General features: G+C 40.7%; 1 long non-coding RNA gene across 1 annotated transcript; it reads left to right on the forward strand.

Moving 5' to 3' along the window:
• The first annotated feature begins 6244 nt into the window (after positions 1-6244).
• Positions 6245-12853, forward strand: LOC134515489 (uncharacterized). The gene is made up of 3 exons (XR_010071023.1): positions 6245-6431; positions 12200-12313; positions 12764-12853. It is a non-coding gene; the product is annotated as an uncharacterized LOC134515489 (long non-coding RNA).
• The last annotated feature ends 2501 nt before the right edge of the window (positions 12854-15354 follow it).

A 15354-nucleotide genomic window follows, 5' to 3' on the forward strand; every position in this document is an offset into this window, starting at 1 on the left:
TGAGAGAGGACAGGGTGGTGATGAGGGCGAGGAGAAACAAATTCTTAGTAAATAGTTTCATTTTCTCAAATATTTCTTTGTCGTCAGGGTGTAATTTAGCTGCGTGGCATTCAAAGTTACGGAGAGGCTGTGCTACAGACAAAAAGGTGCATGTGAGCTCCAAGGGCAGTAAGCAAATCTGTGAAGAAATCATAGCCCTAATGTGAAATTTATAGGAGCTTATTTCCAAGTAGGTAATAGTGTACAAATTCCTCAGCACCAAAGATGAGTTAAAGGAAGATGTCATGCAGGAGGACACTGTAGAAAACAACCCATCAGCTGCTACACCACGTGACAGACCCAGAGGCAGCTCCAGAGCCATTAACACAACTGCCTGGGGAGTTTGACAAGGAAAAAGATTCTGACACTGGAATAATATCTGCCAGCACTTGGCATCTGTGTCCTGTGACAGCCAGCCATCCTCCATGGGTACCGACACCACTGCTGGAAAAAGGAGGAAAAGGAAAGCAGTAGCAGAGAATTATCTTGTCTCATACTAACTGCTGGTTTTCACAGTAATTTGGAATCAGGACCTGGAAATGGAAATAATATTGTTTATGCCTATTTGCAATTTGTATTTTAAAAAAAGGCAAATATCAAGAATATACTTTTGAAAAATATTCTGGGATATTTGATTTTATAGGAATAACACAGTGAGTGACAAAAATCATTGAAATGGTATTTTTACAGGTCCTGGGCTTCACAGAGCATACGTGACCTGACCCTGTGCTGGCACTAGTTGCTAATTTCTAGGGTGAAAATTACTCTCATTTAAGCAGAGTGTTTGGTTGTCATACACATTTTTCCTGTTTGCGGTCAGATCGATAATCTGAACTTCAGACAAAACGTAGTAGTAACTAAGAACTAAATCTGGCAGTTCCTATGCAGACATCACGGGTATTTGGGAAACAGGCAAGAGTAGAAGCAATTTCCATTTTGGGAAGTGGCCTTTCATCTGAGATGCTGCAAACAGCTAAAGCTTGGACACTGCCCGGTGTTCTGTAATGCTTCACTTACACGGGATACCCCAAACCCGTTGGAAATCTGATCACCTGGCAGTTTGAAAACTGCAGATTTTGTTTTTGAGTATGTTAGCTATTTAAAATGTTGGTCCACCGCTTTATTCCAATGCCAAAGTTTTCCTGGATAGTTTTTCTGCTGCTACTGAGTCAAGCCCTATGAACTCCCTGAGGGATACGACTGGGGGCTTGTGCCTGTGGTTTCTGGTGCCCGAGTGAAAGACTGGTCTGGCAGGTCCAGCCCCTACAGACTTTTGCTTAAGCATGTACTTTCATAAGCTTGTTGGGCTAATATTGTGTGTGAAAAAAAACCCAGCAAAAATGCCTGTAAATATCCTTTGAGCCAATCCGCAGTGTTCATCTGAACTCATGTACGACTGCCTCTGCAGCAGCAACATTTGTCCAGCTCTCGTCATCCCAGCGGGATGCAGCCTGAAGAAGGGGAACCTGCGATGTCTGGCCTGGTTTGAGCCAGCATCCTCTTTGCACCTTACATTTCGAAAATGACCCCCCCTCCCCTCCCAAACCATTTGTCTTATTTGTTGCTCTTGTGACGCTGAAAGAGCTCCCTGCTCGTCGTGGCTGCAATTATCGTTATGGCTGAAGCACCGGTACTGGAAGTAAGAGTCCGGCCCTTGAGAATAGAAGGCTATAGCCTCTAGCATGTTGTTCCAGTCCACTGGCGTCTTAACTAGACAGCGTTAGTTTTAGCATAAAATCCATATTCCTAACCTTATGGAGGAGGCAGGCAGGTTCTGTTTTCTTTTTCCTTTTACCAAAAACAGCAAGCAGCCCGACACAAAGTTCACGAGATTAAAGAATGTTTTTCTGTCAGCTTTTTGCCTCCGCATCTGTGTCGTTTACCTGTACCCCGCGAAGGGTGCGGTTCACTCTGTAACAGCAAGGGGTAGTGAGAGAATAACCCTATCCTGAGAATAAACTGAATAATTTATTATTTAAATGAGATTTTGTGAGGTAAAACGATGAATCCAGTGCAGCCCCCTTCTGAGTTTTAAAGATTGTTTCTTCGAAGGCATGAATTTGCTTTGCGAAGGTTTCTTGATCTACTGTAGACGGTATTCCTACTTATGCTACATGGTGACAAAACCTAAAGAGGGAGTCAGATGTGTGCTCTACAGTACTTGAGAATTTAAGTTAAATCTGTAATTTTTCCCCCTGCATTTCCTCAGAGAAATTAGCTATTCTATTCACTGCATAAATTTTCAGGTTTTGCTAGCACGACACTCAGGGTGTTGAATTTTTTATGACAAAAATGCTGTAATAATTGTTGAACAGATGTAAGTGTTGGAGAGTGGGCTCTGGCAGACCTCATGAAACCTCTATTAGCAATTTAACCCTGTCGTTACTTGAATGAAATGGAAGTGGAAAAGGACAGAGTTTTGAACTGTTTCATTCAGACACACACAAGGAGTTCCCAGGTAGGGGTAAATGACCTTTAATTAGATATATTCCTAATGAAAGCAGAGATTAAAAAAATATCGTAATGAGCACTAACTCCATACTACAGCACCATTAGGGCTTTCGACTGTGATGTGTGGAGCTAAGAATAATTCTGGATGGAGATATCCCAGTCCAGTGATCTGTGCTGTCTGAAATGTTCATAGGCCCGAATCCTGCAGTTTTAGGTCAGTCTCTGTAATACGCCTCCCCTTCGTCCCCTTCACTGCAGCTGAATTAGCAAACGATGACAAGACAAAAACTTTATGTCCAGGAAACCAGAGGAGCTTTAGATTTTCCACACCTGCCATATTAAATTAATGGCTTTTGAAGCCTACAAGGCAACACTTAGCAGTTACACAAAAAAAAAAAAAAAAAAAAAAAAAAAAGAAAAAGCATTTATGGAAACACCCTTGATTTGCTGCCTAAAAAGAGAGAAGTCATTAGGGATTGCCCAGGGACTTTGTTGCAAATTCTTCTGAATCAAGGAAGAGGATTAAAAGAAAATGGAGAAAATGGCAGCCCATCAGCAGCGTAGTCACAGGCAGGGCTTGTGGCTTCTCCAGAGTAACTGAGGGAACTGCCTGTGGTACCTACCCTGCAGATAGAGGATTTTAAAAGAAGGCGTTTTTCTGTAGCTTTGTACCTGAAGCAGAGATTTTCTGTATTTGTGTGTAGAAATAGAGACACGTGCTCATACAGGCATCCACGTAAACACACCCATTCCTAAAAATATGTGTGCATTTCAAGCTAGTATTTGTAAAGAAGTATTATCTTAAAATAATAACTTACATTTGATAGAAGACAGTAACTAGTAAACTATTACTTATGGGTTGCTAAGACCAAATTGTCTGTGTGCTTGGTGGGCAGAGCCAGACATACATACAACTGCACCACACACGGGCAACGTGAAAGTATAGGATTGTTTTGAGATATTTCGTTATATGCATGTATTTTGAATTTTTCAAGTTAGTGGATATGTTTGGTATCACGAATCCCACTTTGCTATTGTAATTCCAATTAGCAAAGGCGCTCAAAAAAAGAAATAATATGTTATAATCCATGTATAGTACCTCTAGAACAGAGGTAAAGATGCAGAAGCCTGTCCTGAGTGATGTTGTCTATCTCAGGAATTAAGTTACTTTTCTTGGTTTTGGCTCGAGTGTACAAATGGCTAGAATTTGTTTGGGTATTTTTGTGTGTGTTAATATATATAAAATCTATGTGTGTGCCTGCTCCATCTGCTTTTGTTTTACATGCCCCTGTGGTGCTTAGTGAGGCATGGGGAACTTTAGTGCAGTGGCTTAGAAGTTTTGTGGATAAAAACAGGCAAATTATATTCTGGCTCTAATTTATGGCATACATGATAGCATGCATCTATAGGGCAAGTTACTAAAAAAATAAGAAATACATAAATTTGTCCAAATCTGTGTATGTATTAGATGAGCTAACTGTGCTTCTCTGGAATGGCCATGTTTTCAAAGGCTGGAAGGATGTTTGAACACCTGGCTATTTCTTTATACACGTTTACCCAACCGGTTATGTTAGTGAGTATAAACAGTGGTATTTCTGGTACATTTACATTTTCAGGAGCATATTCAAACATTTGTAGGTGGACTGCTTCAGAGACATACTTTCACAGCCCTTCCCTGTGTGCAGCTTATTTGCAACCTGGCATTTTTTCTGCTGCTTTTTGTTGTTCTTTCCTATGCTGTGTTCTCAGAGCCTTGTAAGTAAACCAATCTGAAATAGGAAGGAATGTCTAATGGAAGTGCAGCAGAAAGTAAGATAATAGTCTGGAGAAAATGTCACTAGTGGATTTTATTGTATTTTTGACTTACCTGGTGCCTATTAACTATATAGATATAGCAACTCAAAGAGTTTGTTTTGGATCATTTATTGGAGAGATACTGGTCTCATCCCCAGAATACAGCATTTTTAGTTACGCTTTCATTTCAGATTTAATGAAAGAATCACTGTACTGTGCAAGGTGCTCAGAGTCAAAATGGGGACCGTCTGTAGGGTGTCCCTCTGTAAAGCTGATGTGAAGTTGTCATGGTTTATGAAAGAACACATGCAACACTTGCTCCACAGTTGAACTCCCCCGCCCTCAAAACAAAACCCCAAACCCAAAATGTGACTTCTGACATTGCAAGATATCTTGTAGCTTTTGCAAATTTGGATGGTCAGATCTTTTTCAAATGGGCTCATTTGTTATTTTATCAATTTGTCAGTCAGTATTGAAATCTGGTCATATTTCCCAAGCTTTGAAGAAGCTCTTTATCTCACACAGACTCCTAGAGAGACCCTTTGCACATATCACAGCTATTTACATTATTTGTTTAAACAGGAAGAATATTTAGGAAAGCATGAGTTGTCTAAAGCTGTCTAGCTTAAAAGAAGTTGGATACCTGAAGAGTGGACTTGCAAGTTTGAATTCATTGCTTCTAAATGTGCATTTTCCTTCCCTGATTTCCTGGCCCAGACATAGTTCAGCAACCTGGTGGAAGTGCATTGGGCATTAAGCTAAAAATACACAATGTTGCTTACATGTCTATTCCAGCCATGCAAAAAAGAAAAGATGTCTTCAGTAGCTGTCCTGGGAAACTGTCAGCAAGGACCGTTGCTCTTTACAAGCTTATATATAAATGTTTTTATTGCTTAGTTCTGCACTAGAAGAGTTAGCAGGAGTTAACTTTATAGACATATTTTAATTATTCTTGTTGTCAATAATCAAACATATATAGAATGTATATTGATAGGAAAGAGCTAAAAAACATTAAATTCATCTGATATTTATTATCAAGGTCATCCTAATGAAAACTGGAAACTGAGAATCTAGAAGGAAGCTGGTGAGCAAATGTACTTTCCGCTATGGCAAAGGCTGTATAAAGACACTAGAAGGCAGGTGCTGTTGGGTAAGCTTATGATATAAACAGATGAAGGAAGACTTGGTTTTGCTCAAAACAAGAGTGCCACACAGGTGCAAAGCCAAAACTCTACCCCATGCTTCCTAAAGGGCTTCCAGGTCATTTCTGTTCCCTCAAGTACAGTACTGTGCTTGGACACCTGTTTGTGCTGGGTTGGTACTCTGGATATTAACCTTTAGTTAACTTCAGTGTGAAGCGATGGGCTGCATACTCTCTCTAAGGAAGGGTGTAGAAATGTGCCGCAAGAATAGGGAACAATTAGTGAGCTGGAGGTTTTTCCCCAGTGACACGGAAACCTGAACTCTCGTTAAGCGGGTGAGAGGACTGTAGCCACGGATTGACCATCAAGCACTCTCAGTAGCAAAATCCAATATTTTATACCCTCACAAGCTGGAAGTGGAAGTGAAGCAGCCCTTCTCCCTATCTGGAAAGCCTGCATGCCCCTTGCTCAAGGACCGAAGGAAAGGAAATACAGGATAATATGTGCCTGAGACCAGGTCATTACAAAGACTGTAGATTAGAAACTGTAAAAATAAGAGTCCTAAGGAACTGGCACTTAAGTTAATGAAAACGAGAAGACTCTTGTCATAAGTCAGACAATTAATCTACAGAAAAAGTTCAAACTTCATTTTAATCATGTCATCTGCTTATAAGGGTTGACTGAGTGGTTAATGCATAAAACGAATATATTCCCAGAATTTCAGCTGTAATTCAGTCCAGCCTAACTGGAAAGTGATCTGGGCTTTGAAAAAGTTTAGTTACTGATTTTCAGGGTTTATCTTTGCCCTATAGGAACCAAATCAAACTGTGTTTCTCACATGTAAAAACCAAGGGGAAAAAAAAGAAAAAGCGAAAAACAAAGCCCAGGCCTCAAAGAACATTGTCGGTGAAGTCATTCTGTTAGACATATACAGGACTGAAGCATGGCATGGAGAAAACCTCAAGATCAAGCCCTTTTTCCTGAAACTTTTGGCTCAGTACTCAGGTATGAGACCTATTGTCAAACACAGCATTTCCATTGTTGTTTGTACTGGTATGGTCAAAGAAAAGGGCATGTAAGTAAAATTCATTGAATTTTGGTGTGGGAGTCTAGGTTTTACGTATTTCTTATTCTCACCTGTGGTGAGTTTACCAGCTCTTTTGTTTGTCATGATATGATGGTTTAGTTAATTGTGATCTTGAACTGTTCTTCCATCGCTGTTGCTTCTCGGCAGTCATGCACCGGCTTTTCCTTTGCACAAAACGCCTCAGTTGATATGGGCTCAAGGGCAAAAAACGAGCTAATTTTTCTTTGGTGTATGTGAATCGTGCCTTGCCTAAGCTCAGTGTAAGTCTGGGGTCAGTTGTACTATGTGTAAAGCTCTCTTTATACCGTTGGAGCGTGTCTGCGTTAGAAGTTTATATTGCTGTAGTTACAACAGCGTAGCGTCACCGGTGCAGGAGTCAGTGTAATTAATGCTGGGGGCACAACAGCCCTATTGGTTTTATTCATAATGAAGACTAAAGATGGAGCTTTCAAAAGTGCTGAAGTGACTTGCAAGCGCGACTTTCATTGTATCGCAGGTCACAGATTCATTAATCACTCTTAAACCACGTCTGCACAAGGAGATTTTATCCCCACCAGCCAGAGTACTGTAGTCATATGGCTATATTCATAGTACAGAAGTAGATCCATGATTTCAGATAAGAAACTCTATCAGAAGTTATTTTTATGGGACTTATCTAAATAACATATGCATCCATACTGCAGCAGTTGCACCTCTTGAACCGAAACAGCACAACCCTCCGTGTGAACAAGCACTGAGGGATTTTGATAATCCCGCACCTTAAGGGTGTTGTTCCTTTTGCTAAATAGCCGGGATTTTAGATCTGATCACATTTTGTTCGTGGTTTTTTCAGAAGGATAAGGAAAGACTCGATAAACCACTGGTGTCTGAAAGAAGATCTGAAATCACGCAGTTTACTGGTTTCCTCTACAGACCAACATGCCAGCTCTGTCCTCAACAGCAAATGTCACTCCAGGTGCAGGGAATCCACATCAGGTTTCAAAAAAAGGGAGAGTTTTTTCATGAACATTTTATTTCTACAGGTTACTGTATTTCTGCTAGCAGTGCTAGAAAAGCAAGATTATGGTGTGTGTGTGTGTTTAATACAAAAAGTAGATTTGCTGATATAACGGTTATTTGCACTGTTTATATTCAAATGTCCTTTAAAAAAAAAGCATCATCAAAATTTACGGATAGTGAGAGTGTGCAAATCAGAACACTTATCTTCTTTTTATAGACTAAAATCAAATTATTCCTCACATTTTTCTCAGTTACAGAATATTAGATTGCAGTGTCTGTAAGTTACTTGCTTTTTTGAGAAAGGTATATTCCAAAGCTAAAATTGAATACCACATCAAGACTTTTTAATGTTTTTAAAAATTCTCAGCAATTATTACTTGTCCTACTGTATCAACCTAGCATCGTTCGTAAACCTCTCCACGGCAGTGGAGAATAGCTCACATCACAATCAGATTCTTAATTAATTATCCTGTAGCCTGCTATCTTAAAAATACAGGTCGGAAAATGGTATGTTAACCTTTTAATTTTTTTTTAACCTAATAAAATAACCAACTTGTTTTGTGACCTGTAATTCTGAATCTGATTGAGTTTTCAATATACTGTAATTCACAGATTTTCTCCCCTCTAGCACTAGGTTTGTATCTGTCACATGGTTTTCAGTGTTCCTAATGAGCTGTTAACAAGCTGTCAATTACCTATGCAAATGAGGCAAGCAGAAATGGAGGGGTTGCTGTACCTAGAGTTAAAGTGTGCTACCTCGGATTGTTACGAAATAAATCATTTCGGTTTTAATAGCTGTCTGTGCCCATGTGGCTTGTGTCATGTAGGCACTTTTTCATTATATTATTTACCCAGCAATAAAATGCTGCAGGGGACTTTGGGGGTGATTAAAAAGTTGAAGGGGGGAGGGGAACTCGCACAAGCAACTTCATTCTTCCCTGGTTTGCACCTTCTGCTCTTCTTGGGTCGGGGCTACAAGGCTACAAGCTGTCAGGTGCCCCCAGCCCTGGTGAAATCAATAACAATTCAGGAGTTTAGGCCTGATCCTGCCAGAAGATTTAACAAATGTCCTTGCCGAGATACCTAATGGAGCCTTAGGAATATATGAAGTTAAAGAGAGGAATTAGAGGTTGAAATCATGAATTTTGGAGAGAAGTGTACGTTTTATATATGTATTCTCAGCCTCCCAAGAGCTTTCTACAAAAAAGCCTGGCAGGAGGAAGCTTGCACTTCTATTTGTGTTATCCTGTAAGGAATTCTTTCCCCCTTTGCTAAAGTCAATGAAATTTCGCCTTTAAATTTTCTTTCCCTTTGCTTTAGCTTGCAGTTGATGCTTACTGTAAAACATTTTGTGATACTTTGTATGAAGAATGTTATATAAAATGAAATTGCATTGTATTTATGACCAGCACTATAATAACGGTCTATCAGTGTTTCCATTATAAGCCCCTATTGTTGAAGGCTTTAAAACTCACCCATAAAAATTCACTCAGGACTGCAGCATGGTCTACAAAGGATAAACAAATCTCTTTGGCTGTTTTTGAGTTAGATTACATGAAATCAAGAATGGAAATTAGACTTTTAGAGGTTTCCTCTCATTTTGGTGTGTGTATGTGTGTATATATACGCTCACATTTTAAAAGATAGGTCAGAAGCATTGTTTCCATTAAGAATGCGTTATCAAAAAAGCACCTAAAAAAGTTAATGGATTACATTATTTTGCTCCAGCCCATGCCCAGTCAAGGACGCTGGGTAAATCTTCTGGCAGGATCAGGCTTAAACTGCTGAATTGTCATTGATTTCAACAGGGTTAGGGACGCCTGACAGCTTGTAGTCCCGACCCAAGAAGAGCAGAAGGTGCAAACTGGGAAAGAATGAAGTTGTTTGTGTGAGTTCCCCTCCCCCTTCAACTTTTTAATCACCCCCAAAATCCCCTGCAGCATTTTATTGCTGGGTAGATTTGCACACTCAGCTAACTCCGCTGAAAGGTCATTGGCATATGTACTTTTCTTCTGTCCTTATGTCCATTATATTTAAGGTTCAGGGACCTGAAATTGTGCACACTGAAGCCAGGAAGCCTGGGGTGAAGCAGAGAGAAGTGTTCTGGTAGGAAGCCAGAAGGAGGGGAATTTGAGAGATATAATGAAATGAAAACCAGTAAATAGAAATGAATTAAATAAAAATCAAGAATGCCTTTTCAGATGGGAGGAACCCCAAAGAAACAGTCTGCGGGGGAATTAGTAGGCTAAATCTTTCACCGATCAATCCTGATGGAAGCTTTCTGGTCAAAATGTCAGTGGTAACTTTATTTTCTGCTAGTATGTACAATAATCCTTTTGTTCCATCTGCAAACACTAGGGGGTAAATTTTTAGCGTGATGCTTAGGGATTTAGCTGTAGGACTCCCATTAACGATAATGGGAATCATGTAGCTTGAGCACTCTGCATCGTGCTGAATATTTACCCCTCAGTTCAGAGCACTCTCTCGTTGAATTTTTAATTATATTTACAGATAAATTCCATAACCAAATATCATCAGCTCTCAAGCAGATTGTTTTATTAAAAGGTGCAGATTTCCAACTTCATTTTGAGCTGCAACCTACAGTGATTGGTTTAGCAGCTGAGTAATTTTTTTAAAGTGTCTATTTAATAATGCTTGATTTGTCAGCTTCAGAGCGTTTGGGAGACAATAAATATCAGAAAGTATCCCACCCTGCATGCGTATGCGAGAGAAATGCAAAATGTGAATATTCTACCTTGTGCCGAGCTTTCAAAAGGTGTGTCATGGTGCAGCTTCTCTACAAGCTCTTTCTGGGAAATCCTACTTCTGCATAAATCTGTGGTTAAAATCAGTGGTAGTGTACAAACATTCAGCACTAATATGACATAGGCGGTACAGTTTGATTTGTGTTTTTGAAGATAAATGATGTGAGTCAAAAAAGCTAGGAGATTTGCCCAAGGCCAAAGGGGTTCATGTACGAGAGGATACTAGAATTCAGGAGTCCCTCGCTTCTGTGCTCTATAGCCTACACTTACACCACAATCTAACACCAGTATAAGCAGATATAAAAGAGATGGTATGCACACAGATCTACCTAGCTCCTCCCTGAGGCACGCTTCCAGTCACTTTTGCAGCTTTTAATTCTTGAAGTACCTGCAACCGGCTCTGCTCTGACCCTCTTGAAGTGACCTGTCAAGTAAGAATGATTCTGCTGGCTTAGTTCATGTTTGTCTGGCTGGGACGGTAGAGATGCTCTTTGTTTTATGCTATGGGTGAGATTAATCTCTCTTTCCAGGTGGTTTGTCGAGGAGGCTTAAACAGTGCTCAGCTGGTCACGGAGGGCTGTGGTGTGGCTACTTTTTGGTGCAGATATTCTCAGGGCTCCCATGCCAATCCTCAGCTGCTGTCAGCAGAGGTGTTATGAATAAGAGCACAAATTGTTATAGCTTTTTAGTGCCACTCATGGCTGATACATGTCACATGTCATTTTGGCTTGCACCAGAGGACTGGACTGGCACAGAGCAATCCCGAGATCAAGAATGCACAAAGGCATTTTGACTGAGCCTTGTTGTCCCCTCCATTTTCTTCCCAGACGATGATTAGTTGTCCTCAGTTGAAACAGCCGTTTCAAAGTGTGTGCCCATAAAGGCTTGCCTGCACAGGAGGTTGCCTTTGAAGATTTTTTGGTACTCTGTAAATGGACCCAAGGAATCTATAAACTTAAAGTTTCTGCATCAGTCAATGCTCAAGAGCTGCCCTCATGTGAAAGTGCATGCCTTGGCTCCTTTAGGAAGTGTGATGTTTGCTGTGAAGGGGATAACTGTGTTCAAACAACTGACTTGAGAGCAGTCACCCTCCCAGGGTATGTTTAGACTTAATCCATTCAATTCATACTACAACCTCCAAAGCTCAGATAAAACACTTACTGCTTCCTCGCCCTTTCCAGTAACCTACCAGTTTGTGAAGCAGCGACGCAGTGTCATTGCATGTCCCCAGATTTCAGGTTTGCGATCCAACAGTTCCCTCCCTGCCGGAGCGGGACTGGTGGAGTGTCCATTTGACTTTGGTAGGACATAACTGAGCAGCCGTCTCCATTCATGGCAGCAGTCTTGAATCAGGATTGATTCCCTCTCAAAGTCAGTGGAAATCCCCATTATGGTCAATAGCCTGGGATCAAACCAGAATATCCTTTAGAAAAAAAAATGAATAGTGATCAGCCTCTCAGCCCAATGCTGGTGATTGACAGTACAAGACAATGGGGGAACCTCCATAATATTTTCCCTTGGAAAACTTATTTTTTATATGCTAATCTCCTATCTGAATATATACCCTAATCCTAGTATTCATATCTCTTCCCTCAGTAATCATCAGCCCATCTCTAATGTTTCTTTTGTTCAGAAAAGGTAAACTCTTCTCACTTTTCAGTAGCAGATTACACAAAGGGAACTTTATGGTATATATTACACTCACAAAGCAGTTTTCTCCATCTTGCAATCACTTTAAAAAAAAAAAAAAAGAACTTTCTTCTTATCTCATCTTCCTTCCTGCATGAATGTCTGAGATAATCAATGAAGTTCCTGTGTAGAGAATAAATTGAGCTCGAATGGCTCCTCTTAAACTGTACAATCAAAGAAAGAGGAGGTTTTTTGCTGATGATTTTGATATTCAGTTTAACTTTCTTCACCAGGCTGTCAGCTCATTGAAAGTGAGGTCAATCTGACCACACTCTTCCTAAAGGATCCTCTTCTGAACCATCTACTTGAGTATACATCTCCTGACAAATCAATGGCAGAATCAAGAGGTATGTACTTTGCCCAGAAATCTGGGGGCTGATTGTCCTTTGCCGCGCATCTCATGTAGCCGTTTAGGTGAGAGCAGAGTGGGCGTAAGGCAGTGCCTGATAACAATAGTAATGTTTAGCATCTGCATCCTGGTGATGTAAATGCCCACCTGAAGTTACAGAACAACAGCGACGCAGAGCTCTGTCTGCATCGGCAAGAGATTCAGGTCATGGGAAGCGTGGGGGGATTGGGGCACTCACACTCACACACCCGCAAAGAAACTGTTTCTGTGAAAGGGTGATAAATGAGTGACAATTTTGAACTAAGATTCTGGGGTCGCTGGTTCAGAAATGTGAGTTTTTTACAGGACAGAAGTTGGGAGGCAAAGCATTAAGCAAAATACAGGAATTTACAGAGACCAAGAAACTTGCCCTTCCCTCTTTCAGTGTATTTTTGCATTTCTTGGCCAGGAGCACTTGCTGCAAGCTCTGCGGTAGGGGCTGTCGTGCTCCTGTGAAGTTATAGCACGGTGGGGCTGCTGCACAAGAGCAACACAAGTAAGTGTAACGAATGTGACTAAAAAGCCCCCAAACATTCTTTTGCTAAATTATCCAGATCCAGCCAAATTTCTCAGGAGTGAACAACAGTTGCTTGAACCAATTCAAGATTTGTCTCTAGGGCTACTGCCTTCAGGCATTTACCAGTATGGGACTTTCCTGCTCAAGATGAGAAGGGAGCTGTAGAGGAGGAACAAAACTCAAGGACAGATCTGGAGTGCTGGAAAACTTGTAAGCTTGAGAGAGTTCCTTAAAATTCACACTTAGTGTCACTGAATCTGTGCCTTGCACTTGGGCCTGAGAGGTTTTGTTGGTGAATTGGATTCATCTGTTCACAGACAAACCCTCGTCCCTCATCCTCCCCCTTTCCTCCCACAAGTTCTCTTCTGAGCTTGTCTGCATCCTGATGCGAAATGAAGTGGTATGTATGAGAATAAGGGTATTACATCCTGGATAATATCCATTATGTTGCTCTCTATTAGCTCTCAATTCTTGGGAGTGCATTACTGCATTATTTCTTTTGTGCCAACGCTATTCCATCAAGGCCAGTGCTGGCTTACTCAGTTGTATCAATGATTTCTTCTACGGCGGCCTAGACAATATGTTGTAATATATATTATACGATGTGATTTTTAAATCAGCCTTGCAAATGCATTCTAAAAATTTTGCAGCTCTTCAGACAAATGTCGTTTCTAATGATGATTGCTGATTAGCAGAAATCAAATAAAGAGGTGATTTTTATACACATAAAAAAGATCAGCTGAGTGAACACAGTTCTTCAGGAAGCTTAAGAATGAGAATTTTGCTTTGACCCATATTGTAGAAAGCTTTTCAGTTGTCTTGTAAAAGAAGAAACAAAATACATTAAATAATTTTGGAATTGTATATGTTACAATACAAAAGTGTCAAAAAAGTTAAATGTGAATTCAAACATATTTTCACTTATTCTGAATTACAATTGTATTCAGATAATTTTTTTAGCTGAATAAATGAATTAAAGTTTATTCCTTCGATTTTAAGAGCATTAAAATAATGCTACTTTTCTATTTTGTGAATGCAATTTTAGACAGCTAAGATCACATTGCTATAATAGAAATATTACAATATTTTAAAATAATGTTGATATTTAGGAATGCTTTAAAGCTTTTTTTAAAAAAAGTGGTTTCTTACCATGCTTATGTTCTTCCCATGAAAAGTTATCATTGTTGCAGTGCTTTTAAATTTCCTTTGTATCCCACATTACTAGTGAGTGATGCTAGTGTACAGTTGTTTTTCTAGCAATGTATGTTGTGTAGTCAAACCTTCTATGAACGGTGAGAGATATTCATTAACCTAAAAGGTCTTAAGCCAAATACGGGGGCCAGCCTGATCCAGACTAGGTGTGTAGCTGATGTGTGGCTTTCAAGCAGAGCGGACAAGGCTGATGTGTTACTCGGCCCAACTAGGAGAGAAGCGCAGAGCTCTCAGCTCCGCTTGTGCTGGTTTGTGCTCGGTAACCCAGAGCGTTTGCGGTGGTGGCTGGGTGAGGCTGTAGAACGTTGTATGTTGCTACAGAGAAAAGTGATGGCAGCACCCCACGGGGCCGGAGTGCTCTGAGGTGGCCTTCTCTGGGCTGCCTCATGCCTGCTCCGTGCACAGAGGCAACGCAAGGGGCAGGCATAGGAGAGGTGGTATTTTTGAGTGGCCACGTTAAAGGAGACTGAATTGAGGATGGCCAAGACTCAGGCTTGATTCCCTGTCGCCGGCCGTGCTCCACCCCTCAAGCCTGAGCTTAGGAAGCCTCCGAGTTTAGGAGATTCCCTGCAGAGAAAGTCCTGACCTCTCGCTATGACCACGCAGCCAGCCCAGGTATTTTTTTTGTGTTGGGGACACCTTTCTACTCAATGGCAGCGCTCACCTGCCTTTTCACACTAAATTTTCCTGCCTTTTCACACTAAATTTTCACAATGTTTCGTTGTATACTGGCCAAAAAGATGCTGCATGTTTACTTGGGCGATGAAGTTTAAGAATAGAAGTGTATGCAAGACAAAAGAGAAAAGAGGGGTGGAAGGAGACAGGACTGATGCTGGGAAGGGTAGGTGAAGAGCAGGAGGGATACAGGGTGTTTATCAGAAAGACCAAGCTGAAAGACATGTAAATCCAGTTAACAGCCTGAAAACAGGTAGCCACATTAAAGGAAGTGGAAATAAAGTCAATTAGTGGCAGGAGGCCACACTAGTTGGGGGTGTCAGCTGGTGAACGGTGACTAATTTGATATAGTCTAATCACATAGTTTGGCTATTTGATTACCAAATTGAGAGCCAAACACTACTCCTTCCAGGGCAATCACTTCAGAAAAGAGGGTAGCTGGAGTCATCATGAGATCTGATCCATTCCTTAATTGAAATTAGTTTTAAATGACTGTAACACATGTGATGTAAAATCCGAGAAGCAAATAGTTGCCGAGACACAGTGTGAAACATGGCTATTTGGGGAAGCTGAGGATGCACAAACAAGGACAGAGG

Source organism: Chroicocephalus ridibundus, chromosome 4 (genome assembly GCF_963924245.1).
Source record: "Chroicocephalus ridibundus chromosome 4, bChrRid1.1, whole genome shotgun sequence".
In the NCBI taxonomy this organism is placed as follows: Eukaryota; Metazoa; Chordata; class Aves; order Charadriiformes; family Laridae; genus Chroicocephalus; species Chroicocephalus ridibundus.